Source organism: Otolemur garnettii, unplaced genomic scaffold (assembly GCF_000181295.1).
Source record: "Otolemur garnettii isolate 467f Iridium unplaced genomic scaffold, OtoGar3 scaffold00015, whole genome shotgun sequence".
Classification (NCBI taxonomy): Eukaryota; Metazoa; Chordata; class Mammalia; order Primates; family Galagidae; genus Otolemur; species Otolemur garnettii.
Window position 1 is genome coordinate 23,326,822 of NW_003852410.1, and position 15,504 is coordinate 23,342,325.

Genomic DNA, 15,504 nt, shown 5'->3' on the forward strand with positions numbered 1-15,504 from the left:
TCTTTTTTTTTCATTGTTGGGGATTCATTGAGGGTACAAGAAACCAGGTTATACTGATTGCATTTGTTAGGTAAAGTCCCTCTTTCAATCCAAATTTTATTTTTTTTAAGAAGCAGTTCACCAGGAGATTTATTAAATTGCATTCCCAATTTTTGCAGTTTTATTACACCAATTTGTTGAACAGTCTAATGCAATATATAATAAATGCACCAATTTGTTGAACAGTCTAATGCAATATATAACAAATAGGTTTTTCTATTTAAAAGGGTTAATATTTTCATGGTCCTGTTTTTGTAGATCCTTGTTTCTTCCAAATTCCAAATTTTATTTGTATAGTTGGATAAAGCCTCTTAGCCAACTGATACCAGTTACTTGAGTGGCCACACCTCAGATGTGCTCATGAATTGTATGGCTCAGATATTTTCATGCATTCCCTTCACTAGGAAAGAGGTGCAGCTCAGTCTGGAATTACAGATACAAAAACCTAGAACTCAGCTGGGTGTGGTAACTAACACCTATAATCCTAGCACTCTGGGAGGCTGAGGTAGGCGGATCACTTGAGCTCGTGAGTTCGAGACCAGCCTGAGCAAGAGCAAGACCACATCTCTAAAAAAAAAAAAAATACCCTGGCATTGTGGCAGGTGCCTGGACTCTTAGTTACTTGAGGTTGAGGCAAGAGAATCACTTGAGCCCAAGAGTTTGAGGTTGCCGTGAGCTGAGACACTGTGGCACTCTCTAGAGGGCAAGAAAGTGAGACTCTATCTCAAAAACGAATCAACAAAAAAACCCCATAGAACTCAACTTAAATCCTGTGCATTGACCCCAGGGCCAGCCTAGGATATACTTGAGAACAGCATAGGAATTGGCTTTGTTCCTTGGATTACAGATCTCTTTTATTTGGAAATGTCAAAATCTTGTTTGCCATAAACAAAATTTGTTTTTGATCAAGTAACAGTGAAATTCACAGACTTTTAGTTCAAGGGGCCCAAATGATGTCATTGGGACTAGATTTCTTTCCATCTCTTAGTTCTTATTTTCTCTGCGTAGCTTCCTGCTCAGGCCAGCTCTTCCCAGGGATAGCAAAGACGGCCATCAGTTACTGCAGGCCAACATCTGTTAGCATCCGCTAAAGGGGAAAATGAATTTCTCATTCCTAATAGTGTCACCCAAAGTGCCAGAATCAAGTCTCATTTGCCTGGCTTGGGTCACCTAACAATTGTTAAATTGTTAGCCTCCATGGCCAGTAGGAATATTGCTCTGGTAGGTCAAGCTAGAGTCATGTGCCCATCCCATGAACTAGGCAGTGAGGTCACGCTCATCAAAACTATAGGACTAAGAATGGAGAGGATGGGATTCTCAAAGGGAAATTAGGGTTTTCAAAGGAAGAGGATATGCTCCAAGGAGGTAGAACCACAGGCATCTCCTCTTGCCCCAGAGGTGTGCCACCAATCTGGGCTGACCTCCTGATCTGACCCCTTCCTCCAGAAGCCCCACCATATTGGAATTTGACATCAAATTTCCCTTATATAATTTAGCTGTGGTTTTATGTAGACAAACCTCCAGGGTATGCCTGTAGTGATTTTAATGTAGGGGATTCAGGCCAGTAAGGAGATATTTTGGAAAGGGAGATTGCATGGAGCCCAACCCTCTAGCTTAGTGCCAAGGATGTCCAGAGGAACATTTCCCACTGGTCCCATGGGATGATGTCCTCTGTGATCACAGGGAAGCCATGCCCTCTTGTTTCATTTCATGGCTATACAGGTCACCCCTGCATCACAGACCCGGAGCCAGATGAAAAACAACAGAGTGAAGTCATGAGACAATCTGACCCTCGTTTCTTTTCCTGGTTGGGTTTTCTGGAATGTTGGGAAGCAGAGGACAACCTCAGAGCAAGGTGGGATCGGAGGCAAACAGAGCCCAGCCTAGAGCAGCTAATACACCGTTGCTATATGTCATGGTCTTGCTGACGTTTTCTGAGTCCAGAGAAATTTTTCTAGTTTTCTGATTTTTGATAACTGTTCAAGAGGCTTATTTATAACCTCCTGGGGTGTGGGCAGTCATCTATGTCCAGAGTCAGTAACCACGGCTGCTGTATGGAGAAAAGATTGTTGATTTTATTCATTTTATTCCTGAAAATACAAGACTAGAAAAATGGGTCCAGGGTGGAGGCCAGCAGTGGTGGTGGTGGCGGGGGGGTATTTTCATGGCCTTTTCAGACTGGTGCGAGATTTTACAGGGTGAATTTTTCAAGAATATATACATACTTCTTTTGGAATGTTTGAATTTGAGATTCTCACAAAGGGGAATGAAGTAGCTCTCATCTACTGGTAAATGGCTTTAAAACTGAAGTTTGTATATTTTATTTTTAAAAATATGCATAGTAAGGAAAGCAGAAGAGAAAAGTTTAGGGAAAAGATAGAAACAGAAAAAATACCCCAAACTCACCACTTGTTCATATTTTAGTGAATTTTAAAGTTTTTCCCTGATATATTAGTGTTTTGTTTTGTTTTGTTTGTTTTTGCTAATTTTAGGTTGAAGACATTCTGAAAGGTTGCATCCTGAATTTCTTCATTTGTATTCTATCATTTACTTATTTTTATGGCTTTGTAACCATCATTTTAAATGACTGCATTAATATTCAACTGAATGGGGGTTCACACACCTCTAGAATTAGACATTTAGACAGTTTTCAAAATAATGTGTATTCATTTTGTTTTTTATTTTATTTTATTTTTTGAGGCAGAGTCTCACTCTGTCACCCAGCCTAGAGGGTAGTGGCATCATCATAGCTCACAGCAACCTCAAACTCTTGGGCTCAAGTGATCCTCTTACCTCAGCCTCCCAAGTAGCTGAGACTACAGGTGCATGCCCCTATGCCCAGCTAATTTTTCTATTTTTAGTCCAAATAGGTCTTGCTCTTGCTTGGGCTGATCTGGAACTCCTGAACTCAAGGGATCCTTGGGCCTGGGCCTCCCTGAGTGCTAAGGTTATACTTGTGAGCCAACACACCTAGCCTAAATCATTTGTATTTAAATCTTAATGTTCTGGCTGGGCACAGTGGCTCATGCCTGCAATCCTAGTGCTATGGGAGGCTGAGGCAGATGGATCTCTTGAGCTCAGGAGCTGGAGACCAGCCTGAGCAAGAGTAAGACCCCTGTCTCTACTAAAAATAGAAAAAATGGGTGGCACCCATAGCTCAGTGGGTTGGGCGCTGCCCACAGACATCAAGGCTGGCGGGTTCAAACCTAGCCTGGGCCAGCTAAAACAATAATGACAACTGCAACAGAAAAATAGCTGAGTGTTATGGTGGGCACCTGTAGTCCCAGCTACTTGGGAGAAAAGAATAGCTTAAGCCCAAGAGTTTGAGGTTGCTATGAGCTGTGACGCCATGGCACTCTACCAAGGGTGACATAGTGAGATTCTGTCTCAGGAAGGAAAAGAGGGAAGGAAAGGAAAGAAAAGAAAGACCTAACTACCTGGGCATTGTGGCAAGCACCTGTAGTCACAGGTATGGGACTGAGGCAAGAGGATCATTTGAGTCCAAAAGGCTAAAGTTGCTTACTATGAGGTATGATGATACCACAGCACTTGACTCATGGCAACAGAGTGAGACTCTGTCTCAAAAAAATCTTGATGTCCTTTGACTTCCATCAATAAAATGTACTTTTTTGACCCTCCCTTTTCTTAAAAACAAACTTTGTGAATATCCTGTCTCGAGGCTAGCCAGATCCTTGACCTGCCAACTCAGCCATGTGGAAAAGCCTCTAAAGCAGAGGTTCTCAACCTGTGGGGCAGGACATCAGGAAGGTTATATTAAAGGGCCGCAGCATTAGGAAGGTTGAGAACCACTGCTCTAATGCATCTTCCCCTGAGTGTTCTGGTGGTAGCATGAGGCCTATTGGCGATTGCACTATCACCTGTCATAACCTCCCCTCCTCTGCCCATACATGAAGTGCCTTGTGGAGCAATGGAAAAAAACCCCACTTTTAGTACACACAACCTAGAGCCAGCTTTGGGGACTGTGGTTCTCTGTGTAAGTAGTCAACTATCTACTCCATCAATTCGAGTATTCTAGGATCACCCACATTATATTCATCTGGGATGTTTGTTGATTATGCAAATTCTTGGCCTCCACCCCATACCCATAAACAGAATCTCTCAGGGGTCAGACTTGGGAATCAGCATCTTTAAGGTGCACCCTGGGAACTCATAGGCTTACTATGTTTGAGGACCACTGAGCAGAAGAAACCCAGATTCCTTATTTTGTATCTGGGTGATGGACTAACCATATTTACCAGCTCATGTGTTGTTAGAACTTGCATCTCTCCTTCAAAGCCCTTTTGCCTCTTCTCTTACCCCTGAGTCCAGCCTCTTGCTGAGATAAAAGAAAATTAATTTTGCTGCTTCTCAAAAGTTCTGAGGATATCCCTGACATCAACTAGCTTTTGGTACAGGAAATAGCATCTCACCAAGTTAAGAACACATTATCTGAAGCAAGTGGATAGTATATTTCTTAAATATATAGCATGGATTAAATATGAAAGAAGGTGATATTTGCCAAGAATATTTAGTGGATTTGATATCTTCACTGAATGCTTTAGAAAAAGTACTTAACAAAATGCTCTAATTTTCATACAAGGCCTGTTTTAGCTCCAGAATCAATGTGAAAACCAAAAAGGTCTTTTGAGACCAAAGTTTTATTAAGGTTGGTTGGTTTGTTGTTTGTCTAATCTACAGAGTTTCACCAGTCCTCTACAATTTTCTACCAGCACTTCCTTGAGCACCCCAGGTAGTTGTGTGTGTGTGTGTGTGTGTGTGTGTCCAGCCTTGTTCTGCTGGGCATCTCTTCCAATCTGCCCACCCCAAACTAAAATGAGACTATGACACTTCTGGGAGGCAGCAGTCACAAATCAGGCTGAGCAAATAAGAGGGCCACCATTTAGAAGATAAAGTCTATCTCTTCTATCACAAAATCACTAGTGTTTTCTATGGCACAAAAACTTTTATAAACTTGAAAATGTCATGCTGAAATATACAAGTGTTGTGGCAGGTGCCTGTAGTCCCAGCTGCTTAGGAGGCTGAGACAAGTGAATTGCTTGAGCCCAAGAGTTTGAGGTTGCTGTGAACTATGATGACGCCCATGACTGTCTACTCCGGGTGACAAAGTGAAACTCTGTCTCAAAAAAAAAAAAATGTCATGCTGAATTCCTCATCCACTTAACTAAAGCAAGTATATGCCTCACATTCTTTTTGTTCCATAAAATAGTCTTTCTCAACTCTTGGCTCCCCAAGAATTTGGCATTCTAGTTTGCAGAGAACCCAGACCTTATCTCTTCTTTTATCTCTTATTTTTCCTACATACAAAGAATGAAGGCAAAAATTTGTTCATTTTGCTTCTTGCCCAGTGGAGTAGAGACTGTACTTCCATGCATTTCTGTTCTCTGGGCCTTTCCTTGAAATTCATCCTTGACTCTCAGCTGTGCTAAGGATTCTTGCTTCCTAGAGTCATTTCTCCAGCCTGATCAAATCTGCCTCTCTGAGGGTGTGATCCGTGCAGAGACACCCATAGAAATTTGCTTCTGATTCTGACATTGTACTTTGGTAATAGCATCTCTGGCAATGATTCTGTACTACCTAGAAGTAAGCAGTCCATACCTCATCATGGCAGGGGCAGAATTCCCAGTGGCTGCCTTTGAAATCAGAGGTGCCAATTTTAAAAGGCAGGAAAGTCCAGTTCAATCTTTACACTTTTCCTTAGGAGCAGATTGAGTTCATAGATGGAAGTAACAAGAGGGAAGAAGAGAAGAGATTGAAATAACTCACCTTTTTCATGTCTTTCTTTATATTTGAATAGTGGGTTCCAGAAAGATTAGGCAGGAAGTTCCCTATACCTGAGAAACACACTCATATGCACACACTGCTCCAGAAAGAGTAGAGGGGTCTAATCAGTACTTCTCAGTGGAGGTGGGTGGCTAGGGCTGGTGATTTTCCCACCTAGGAAACATTTGGCAAGTTTGGAGACATTTTTAGTAGTCCACAGCTGGGAGTGCAAGATGCTATAAGCTTCTAGTAGGTAGAGGTCAGGGGTATTGCTAAAGATTTCAGGTCCGTTACCCACAACCAACAAAGAATAGTCCACCCCATAAGCCAGTAGTACCAAGACTACAGGAGAGCTGAGCCTGGATGAAGAGAATTCCATTGGAAACCATTAGTCCCCATCTAAGTCATTCTGAGCCAAATTTGAGGAGGCCATGATGTCCATAAAGTGACCCCCACACACACACCCCAGCTGGGTATTGCTGAAGTCCCCTCTCTGCAGCTCACAAAGCCCTGTTGCTCCTGGTCAGACCCCAGCTGCAGCACACATTTGGGTTTAGTGTTCAAGGTCAAAATGACCTATTTGCAATCCCACCACCTCTCCAGCTAAGTGACCTCAGGCAAATGGCTTAAATTTCTCATTATCCTGAGTGAATGTACTGCATGTCATGTGGGGCTACTGGGAACCATGAGGTAGTGTGCATGAAACCCTTCATCGCCTGCCTGGCCCACGGTTAACTAGTGTTTGAGAGTTCTTCTTACTCTTTTTTTTTTCTTTATTAATCGTAACTGTGCATTGATGCATTTATGGGGTACAGTGTACTGATTTGATATACAATGTGAAATGCTTACATCAAATTGATTAACACATCCATCACCTCTCTTACTTATTTGTTGTGGTAAGACAATTATACTCTTTTTTTAATAGTTTTGAAATGTAGCATTGCATTATGCACATTAGGTGAGGTCCCACCAAATACCCTCCCTCCCCTCCCCTCCCCTTCTCTCTCACTCCCTTCTCCTCTCTCCCTCTTCCCTGCTACTTTCTGGACTATAGGTATGTTTTACCATTCCTATGAATGTGTAGGTGATTATATTGATTTTATAGTAATATTCTCTTATCATTAGGCACCCAGAGTACTTACCTCCCTGCCACCTTCCTCTTAACTCTGAGTCAGGCCATGGCTCACTTAACAGGAGGAAAAAAAGATTGAACTTGGAATCATTCTAACAGAAAGGGATAGACAGCAAGGGTGGGAATCAGTGGATCAATGTGAAGTCTGACGATTCTGCAGACATTATCATGATCTCCACCTGTGCTGATCACAACTGGCAAGTATTGCTTAGATTAACAGGAAAGTTTGCAGCCAGAAAGAAGAGTCTCTTCTCCCTGTATCTGATTTCCAACTTTGTCTGAGCTGAAAGAGGCTACCAGAATCTGTGGCCTAATTATGCCTGTGTAACACCTATTACCACTAATGGAGCCAAGCCTCACCGCTTAGCCCTCCTGCACCAGTCCCCTCCTTGCCCTCCTCCCACCCAGTATCAATTAACTTCCTGGAGAATTTCCATTTGCCACAACTTAGAGGAGTTAATTTGTTCTTTGGGTCAGTGGAAGAGAAACAGGCCCTGCTTTGGGCCTGAGGAAGGGAGAAAACATAATGGAAGCTTTCCATTGTGCTGATTATCAGCTCCAGAAACAAGCCCAGCCAGGCCTTGGTTGTGGATCTGCTTCAAGCTCCTTTCTGAAAGGAGAAAAATGCCAACCAAGTCTCAGCTTCTTACCAAGCTCTCCTTGCTGAAGTGCAGAGAACCATGAGCCATAGGAGGCCAGGCTGTCTTCATCTGAGCAGACATCCCACTCCTTGTGGCCCACTCCTTTGGTTAGAACTACCTACAAAGCTGACAGCTTCCTCCTTCTCTTTCTGCCCTCTGAGGCTGTTTATCAGTGGGGCATTTTGGAGTAGAGGCATCCAGGTGACACCATTTTATCTGGCAATGTTAGTTGGAGCATATTAAATAAGGGGACATATTTTATCTCAGTGTTCCTCTGAACCGAGGACTGCTGCAAAAGGAGAATTCTAAAACCTCATAGTGGGTCATAAATAGTGTGACCAGACGTCCTGCTTTTCAACAATTTGTCCCGCATCCCACGGCATTTTTAAAAAGTCCCGGTTTTTAGAAAGAATGGACGAACGGGAGGGAGAACAGGAAGGGAATATACGGTTTTCAGCTGCCATGTGGCTATTTTGCCAGAATATGAGTTTTATATTATTTTTGTTAATTTTATAATGTTAAACTGTAATAATAACAAATAATTGTTGAGAAGTGATTATGGAGAACTGCTTATCAAAGTTTGCATTGTTGTCAGGCCCTGCCCTGCCCCTGCCCCTGCCCCAGCCCCTGCCCCGCCCCACTCCCCGGCCATATTGTCCTGCCTTACTGAGGTAAAAGTTTGGTCACCCTAGTCATAAAGCATTATCCCCGCCCTGTTTCCATCTCCATTGTCTTCCAGAGCTGAACTCAAAGCCCTACTGGGGGATGGGTTGTAAATACCATTGGCTCTCCACCCAGCTCCTCATATTATGTATGTCAGTTGCAGAAACTGCGTAAGATGCTACTTCCTCCCACACAGCTTTCCTCCAAAATATGTCTGCAATGTGCTGGATTTCTAGAGGTGCCATTTAAGAGGAGGAGGTTCTGGTAGGCTGCCTCTCCCACCTTCAATTTCAGCCACCCTCTTTCATCTGTTTTCTATACCAGAGGTTCATGTAAGATCTTCCTGGAAACAGAAAGAATGGAGAAGAAAAATATATTTTGAGAACTTTAATTCTGAGTTGTTCTATATACATGTATTCAACAAATATTTATCAAATATCTACCACATGCCAGGCCTTCTGCTAGTTGCCAAGTATACACTGGTGAATAAATCAGGCCCAGGCCCAGGCCCAGTGTGGGTCAGGGCCCCAGCAGGAAACAGATGGCATACTCAAGGGGTGATTAAAGCCTAATGAAAGGCCACTGGGTAGGCACCAAGGCCTTAGGTGGAGGGCTACAGTAGAGCTGTACCCTGATAGGAGGGAGCCAGGGAAATAAACACTTTGGCCTGTCTCACCTCTGCCTGTGATCTTTACCCGACTAGCACCCAGAGGGCAAATGAGCTACTGATACAACTTTATGGGCAGAGCAGGGTAGAAAATGGCTTGGCTTAAAATCTGACTAGGGATATACACGTGCAAACAGAGAAGGACAGATAGGGACAAGTGCAAAGAACAAAGTACCAGGAAAAGAACAGAGAATATCAAGGGTTAACTACTGAAAAAGAATGGTTAGGGGACCTCTCTGAAGTGATGTGTGAACTAAGACTTGGGTAAGGACTTGACCTTGCAACAGAAGGGAGAGGGAAAGAAGGTTATCAGCCTGACATGCAAAGGCCCTGAGGCAAGAGAGAACTCATCCAGTCCCAGGAGCTTAAAAGAGGCCAATGTGATGAGAGTGCACTTGTCCAGAGGAGAGAACTATCTTTGGAGTTGTGAAGCACTCACATTTTATTGCTGGCTCAAATTCAGCCTCCTGGTATCCCTCTGAGAACACTGCCCTGGTCCCCTTTTTAGTGGAGTGTCTTAAAGTAGAAAAGGTCAGATGACATGCAGAGGGGGTTGAGAAAGCAAATACAAGTCTACAAGGAAGCAGTAGGTCAGAGATACTATATGCATCGAGGGCAGAGAACTTGCCATTTAAAATGGAAAGAACAAAAAATCCAAACTCTTACTGTTGCTCTTCCTCTTTTTCCTTTCAGGGTTGATTTCTCCCTAAATTTCTATCTTGGATTTCATATGCATGGTACATTTGAATTTTACCCAGGTATCCTGGCTCAGCCAAGCAACTAAATACATAAATCTGATCAAAGCAAAAGCCTTTCCTGAAGTAAATAGTATGCCTCGAAGACATACGGCCAAACAGAAGAATAATCACAAAATCCTGACTTTTCATGCACAAAATTAACAAGTATTGGCCATAGCAGACTCCAAGGCTGTTTGGATATACATCGCTTGGCCCTCAGGAAGAAAAATGAAGTGGTTCTGTCATTTGCCTGGGTAGATATTGCCATGATTACAGAAGGCTTTCATCTATCTCTCAGGCACTTTATGTTGAAATACCTTTCTAATGTTGAGGTCCAGGAAGTCAACAAGAAAATTTTTACATACTGGGTAGAAATCATCATGGGATGTTGTCATCCTACAGTCTCATTACTTGTGAGGAAACAGAAGATGAGAGCAAGTAAGCTCACAATTTAGGACAAATTTGGTGACTGGTGGCCAAGGCTCAGCTTTAGTAATGTCAAGAGCCATCACATGTCTGAGGTCCTTGGGAGCCAATACCTCATGGGAATTCCTACCCTGACCTCACTAGTGATTACTTACCACTTCCTCTAAAGAGTCACCAGGTCTTCTCCTTTCTCGTAAAAAAGAGTTAAATTGGGCACCCACTAGAAAGCTATAAGGTAGATGCAAAAAATACTCAGCACTGGTTCTCAAACTTGGCCACATGTAGAATAATCTAGACAGTTTAAAAAAGTACCAATGCCTATACCCCATTCTTAAGACTCCAAATTTTACTGGTTTGGTGTTCGGTCTGGGTGGGGGAACTGTTTTAAAATGCTCAAGTAAAACTACCAGGCAGACAAGATTGAGAAACACTGTATTAAGGCAATCCAAATTCTTCAGGTGCCTTTATGTCCAAACTTCTGGGATAAATTGTGATTAGTTCTGTGTCTGGCACCCTAATCTCTCTCTCTCTCAATTAGTACACATCGTAAGAGAAAGAGAGCTCATTTCTGAGGGAACAAAATGCGCTCGAGTGATACCTTTGCTCTACCAAATCCTACCCAAAGCACCTAGAAATTGCAGAGGGCAATGACAGCATCATATTGCCATTCAGGTGATGGTGCTGAGAGTTAGACCCCTATAAATTCTCGGCTCTTTTCATTACCAGCTTGTGACCTTGGGCAAGTTTTCTAAATTCTTTGAGCCTGAATTTTCTCACTATAAAAACTCTTTCATGGGTTTAATGAGAAAGCAATGTAATACCTAGATCACACTAAACACCTAAAAACATTTGTTGTGTTTGTCATCAACAGAGACATGGAACACCACCAGGACTTCAGGCGTTGATATTGTTATGGCAAAGGGCTGAAAGGGAAAAGCCAAGTCTTGGAGATGAGAGAAGGAAGGATCAGAGTCTAAGGTCACGCAGCTAGTGAATGGGTGCATGGGAATTAGAGGAGTTTGGCCAGTGACACTTGGAGCTACTACTCCATATTTCTCTCCACAAAATAGAAACTCTTAAGAAGGAGGGGGCTTTGGTGACAGTAGCTCTTAACCTTAAAAGAGGCTTAACATAAAGCTCAATTCTTTCTGATGGGAAGGATTTTCCAGGCTTTTCTGGATGGAACCCAGAATGACAGCTACAGGCACTGTCAAAATCATCTCCCACCCTCTTTCATTGTTTGCTGCCTTTCCTCCCATCTCTCCAGCCCATATGGCACCCCTCAGCAGCCAGGGCACGAGCCCTGCGCTTATATTTAAATCTGATTATATAAGTATTAGAGCCTGAGCTCAGCCCAAACAACCTCAGCTACTGCCAGCACAAGAGTAGACACCCCACCCCCACCCCCCGCACCTGAGTGGGTCTCGCCCTCCTGGTTCCTCATCAACTTCTGTTTCTCTAGTGGGAGAAAGATCCTCTGCAATTCTTTCAGCAGCAGTAGTTCAGACCAGTGTTTCTCAAGTCTTGTTTTAATGAGACATTCTGTCTTTTTAGCAAACTGAAGACCACATTATCATCACCCCCACCCTCTTGAGTTCCTGATCCTTTGCATTCCCATTCTCATATCCAGAGACTATCCTCTCTCCATCCCCAAGGTGACAAAGATCTATTGTCATAAATACAGCTTAGTCTGTGAGGCCTTTTAAGTGGGACACTGTGTTGACCAGAAAATGTATCGTTATCTTGGTTAATCTTTATAATAATCCTGTAAAACATGCCTCATATGGTCTCCAAGTTGCAGAAAAGGGAACCAAGATGTGGAGATGGTGAGTACATGTTCAGTCAGGATCATTAACTAGCAAGTGGATCAAACCAGACATCTCAACACTTGAATCCTATATTTTTAACCGTAACTATTAGGTTCTCAACCTGGGTGATTTTGCCCCGAAAGGGGACATTTAACAATGTCCAGAAACATCAGTTGTCACAGGGTAGGATACTACCAGCATCCAATGAGTAAGGCCACAAATATTGCTAAATGTCCTATGAAACGGGACAGCCCCACAGCAAAGAATCATCTTGCCCTAAATGTCAACGCGCTGAGGTTGAAAAACCCTGCCATCATCCTAAACGACTAAGCTACCTTCTGTGGGAGGTTGTGTGTTGTGAAAATGTGGTTATTTTATCTTTTAAAATATGCTATGGCATTCTAATATTGAACATGCATTTGAAGTGCCCACAGCCCCTCTCACCCTGCCATTTTCCCCTCACCAGGCAAGCAAAGCTGTTCCACTTCCCACGTGGAGAACCCCTGGTTTTGCCTTTGTCAAAATCACTATATTGTGTTAGCCACAAAAGCTGAATCTGTTTTCACGTCTTTTATTTGGTTAATTTTGTTTGTTTGGTTTGGGCCAAACCTGTTATTTAGTATTCTATAGTTGTTTAACACACACTTAAATGGTCTTGCTGGGAGAAGGGAAAGGGGAGCTTCTTGCAGATTCCCAAGGAAATGTCAGAAAGGCACAATATGGCCAGCATTACCCATTTGTTTTGAGTTTACTGGATAATAGCACTTTCTTATATAGGAATTCGATCTCAGGCTTTTCATATTGAGAACACTGAGATTTCAGTTTGAAGAAACCCTGAAATCCTAAGAGTAGCATATCCCAGCTATCCTCTAATAGCTATCTTGTTTGTACAGGCAGAATGATTCATCTCTCCATTTCAGATGGCTAGATGTTTGTGGATGATCTTAGAATTGCTTGTCTCATTTACTGGGAAAAATCAGACAGGAAGTGGCCTTGTGGGACACTTTTACCTGGAAAATTACAACACTAGTACAAGTTAAGTCTTACACATCTAACATTTGCTTGTCGAAAGCAATGTCATAAATTCAAATGAAATTAAATGTGTTTTACTTTTTTCTTCACAAGAACATAAAAATTATAGAGGGGAACTTTTTTTTTTCTTTGAGGCAGAGCCTCAAGCTTTCCCCCTGGGTAGAGTGCAGTGGCATCACAGCTCACAGCAACCTCCAACTCCTGGGCTCAAGCGAGTCTCCTGCCTCAGCCTCCCAAGTAGCTAGGACCACAGGTGCCCACCACAATGCCTGGCATTTTTTTGGTTGCAGCTGTCATTGTTGTTTGGCAGGCCCAGGTTGGATTCGAACCTGCCACCCTTAGGTGTATTGGCTGGCGCCTTAGCCACTTGAGCCACAGGCGCCAAGCCTATAGAGGGGAACTTAACAGGAAATTTAAGATGTGTAACACAGTTTTTCCTTTTAGTAGTCCTTGGGTAGTTGTGACAATAGTTTCCACTTTTAAACAGGGATTTGGGTCCAAAGTTTTGTTTGTTTCTAGTATCTGCTTTTGCCTCCCCCTCTATCAGATCAGCTTCCTCTATGGCCACCAGCCGTTGGTGCTCTGCAGCTTGAACTGCTATAGGAATCACGAAGAGGAGGGTATCCCCTTTCCATAGAAGGGGGAAGCCCTCGGTCTTGTCTGCCAACCCCATCATGACCACTTGAGCAGAGATCACTTCAGTTGCTTGAGTAACTGTCTTGATTTCCACCATATCCATCATCTGAGCTGCTGTAATCATAATAGCGACTGTTCCACCATAAGAAGGTAGGGGACCCTGATGTAGGTGGAGTACTATGTGAGTACTACCATGACTCTCATATGAGTCTCTAGGAACCTCCACTTGGATGATCTGAATAGTCATGAGCACAACCATATCCGTCTCTGTCTCTATAGCCTCTTGACAGATAGTCAGCACATGAACTGGAATGACCATAATCATGGTAAGTATAATCTCTGAGTGGTGGTACATAATCTCTTGTATCTTGAGAATTTGGGTAATCTCTGCTTGATTAGCTGTCTTTAGTAGAATATCCATCATCTCTTGGTGACAAATAAATATCTCTATGAGAAGGCAGGGGTTCTCTTTGAGGTGAACCTCTATAACTGTCTCTTCTGTGTGAAGCAGGAGCTCTTCCTCCCATTCCACTGCTACTGCAGACTGGTCCTGAAGGGGTAGATCTTTTAGGAGGAGGACCCTAACTTTGTAGTAGTGGTCCTCTTTTTACTGGGAGTGGTCCCCTGGAAGAACTCATGTTAAAATTCATGGAATAGTCCCCATCATCTTTGTGTCCTTCCTAAGAGGGATTCCCCCTGGTTCCTCTACTTCCTCCTCTTCCACCCCTAAGACCTTTTGGAGGCCTCTACTGCTTGGAGGTGGAGGTGGTCCACGTGTATTATTTTCAAATGATAGTTCGGTAGCTTGTCCCACTTTGATGGCTTTTCCGTCTAAGACAGTGGTTCTCAACCTTCCTAATGCCGTGGCCCTTTAATACAGTTCCTGTGGGTCATGATCCACAGGTTGAGAACCACTGATCTAAGACTTTCCATCATGTCTCTGACTATGTCCTTTGCATCTGCTGGGCTTTCAAAGAAGATAAAAGCAAATCCTCTTGGTCTTTTGTCAAGAGCACTTCCACTGCTCATCTGTACTGGCCTAATGCTGCTTCAAGAGCTTTCTCATTTGTTTCTGTATTAAACCCACCAATGAAGAGCTTTCCTAGGCAATCTGCTTCAACCATTTTTTTCCCCAGTGAGTTAGAGGCATGACAAAGGTTTCAAGTCCCTACAAGCTCCATGAGAGGGCTTCCTAGCCACTCAGCATGAGCAGTGGCTGTCCAGCTCAAGGACCGAATGTGAAATCCACCAGCAGTACTGACTGCCCAGTGAGAGGTATTTTGTGTGCCTGTGGAACACCTCAGTTGTTCCAGGTATAGAGAATGCTTGTTGCTTTCTGAATCTGCTGTGGACACTCTCAGACCATACCAGCCCTTCCTGCCCCCACCATGGTCATTCTCCTCCTGCTGTTCCCCCATGGCCACCCCTGACACCACCTCTTCTCCACAAGGCTGGGAGCTCTTTCCATGGGAGCAGCCCCAGTCACTACAAAAGGGCAGTGAAAAAACATGGAACTTTTTTAATCATATAAAACATGACAAAATCTGGTTGACTGACCCCCACTGTTCAGTTAATCTACCCACCTCAACCCCGAGCCCACCGGTGAGGGTCCCAGTATATTCAGCGTCTACTGCCATCTTGAAGCAGGAGAACCCATTTAAGACAGGCAGCTGAATCTGGCTGAGTGGGAGACATGAAACCACAAATCAAAATCAAGAGAGAAAACAGGTGAGGCTTCCAAGTCTGCCTTTCCAGGTTGTGCTCAGCAAGGTGGTTTGGAATAGCTCAGCAAGCAGGTGGTGCCAAAGGGCACCATAGGCTCAGGTCCTCAGGAAGGCAGGGGCTGCTATGAGCTGGACAATCCATACACTCCTGATTTGGGATCCTCCAAGGCAGAAGAGCTGCCTCTCCTGAGAACTTTGGTCGGTCTAACCAGGATTTG

At 43.5% G+C, this 15,504-nt stretch overlaps 1 protein-coding gene and 1 pseudogene across 1 annotated transcript in view; one reads left to right on the forward strand and one right to left on the reverse strand.

Moving 5' to 3' along the window:
- PRICKLE2 (prickle planar cell polarity protein 2) overlaps positions 1-15,504 on the forward strand; it is a 131,741-nt gene that overhangs the window by 93,586 nt on the left and 22,651 nt on the right. The gene's annotated exons all lie outside the window — the stretch shown is intronic.
- LOC105886574 lies at positions 13,442-14,686 on the reverse strand (annotated as a pseudogene).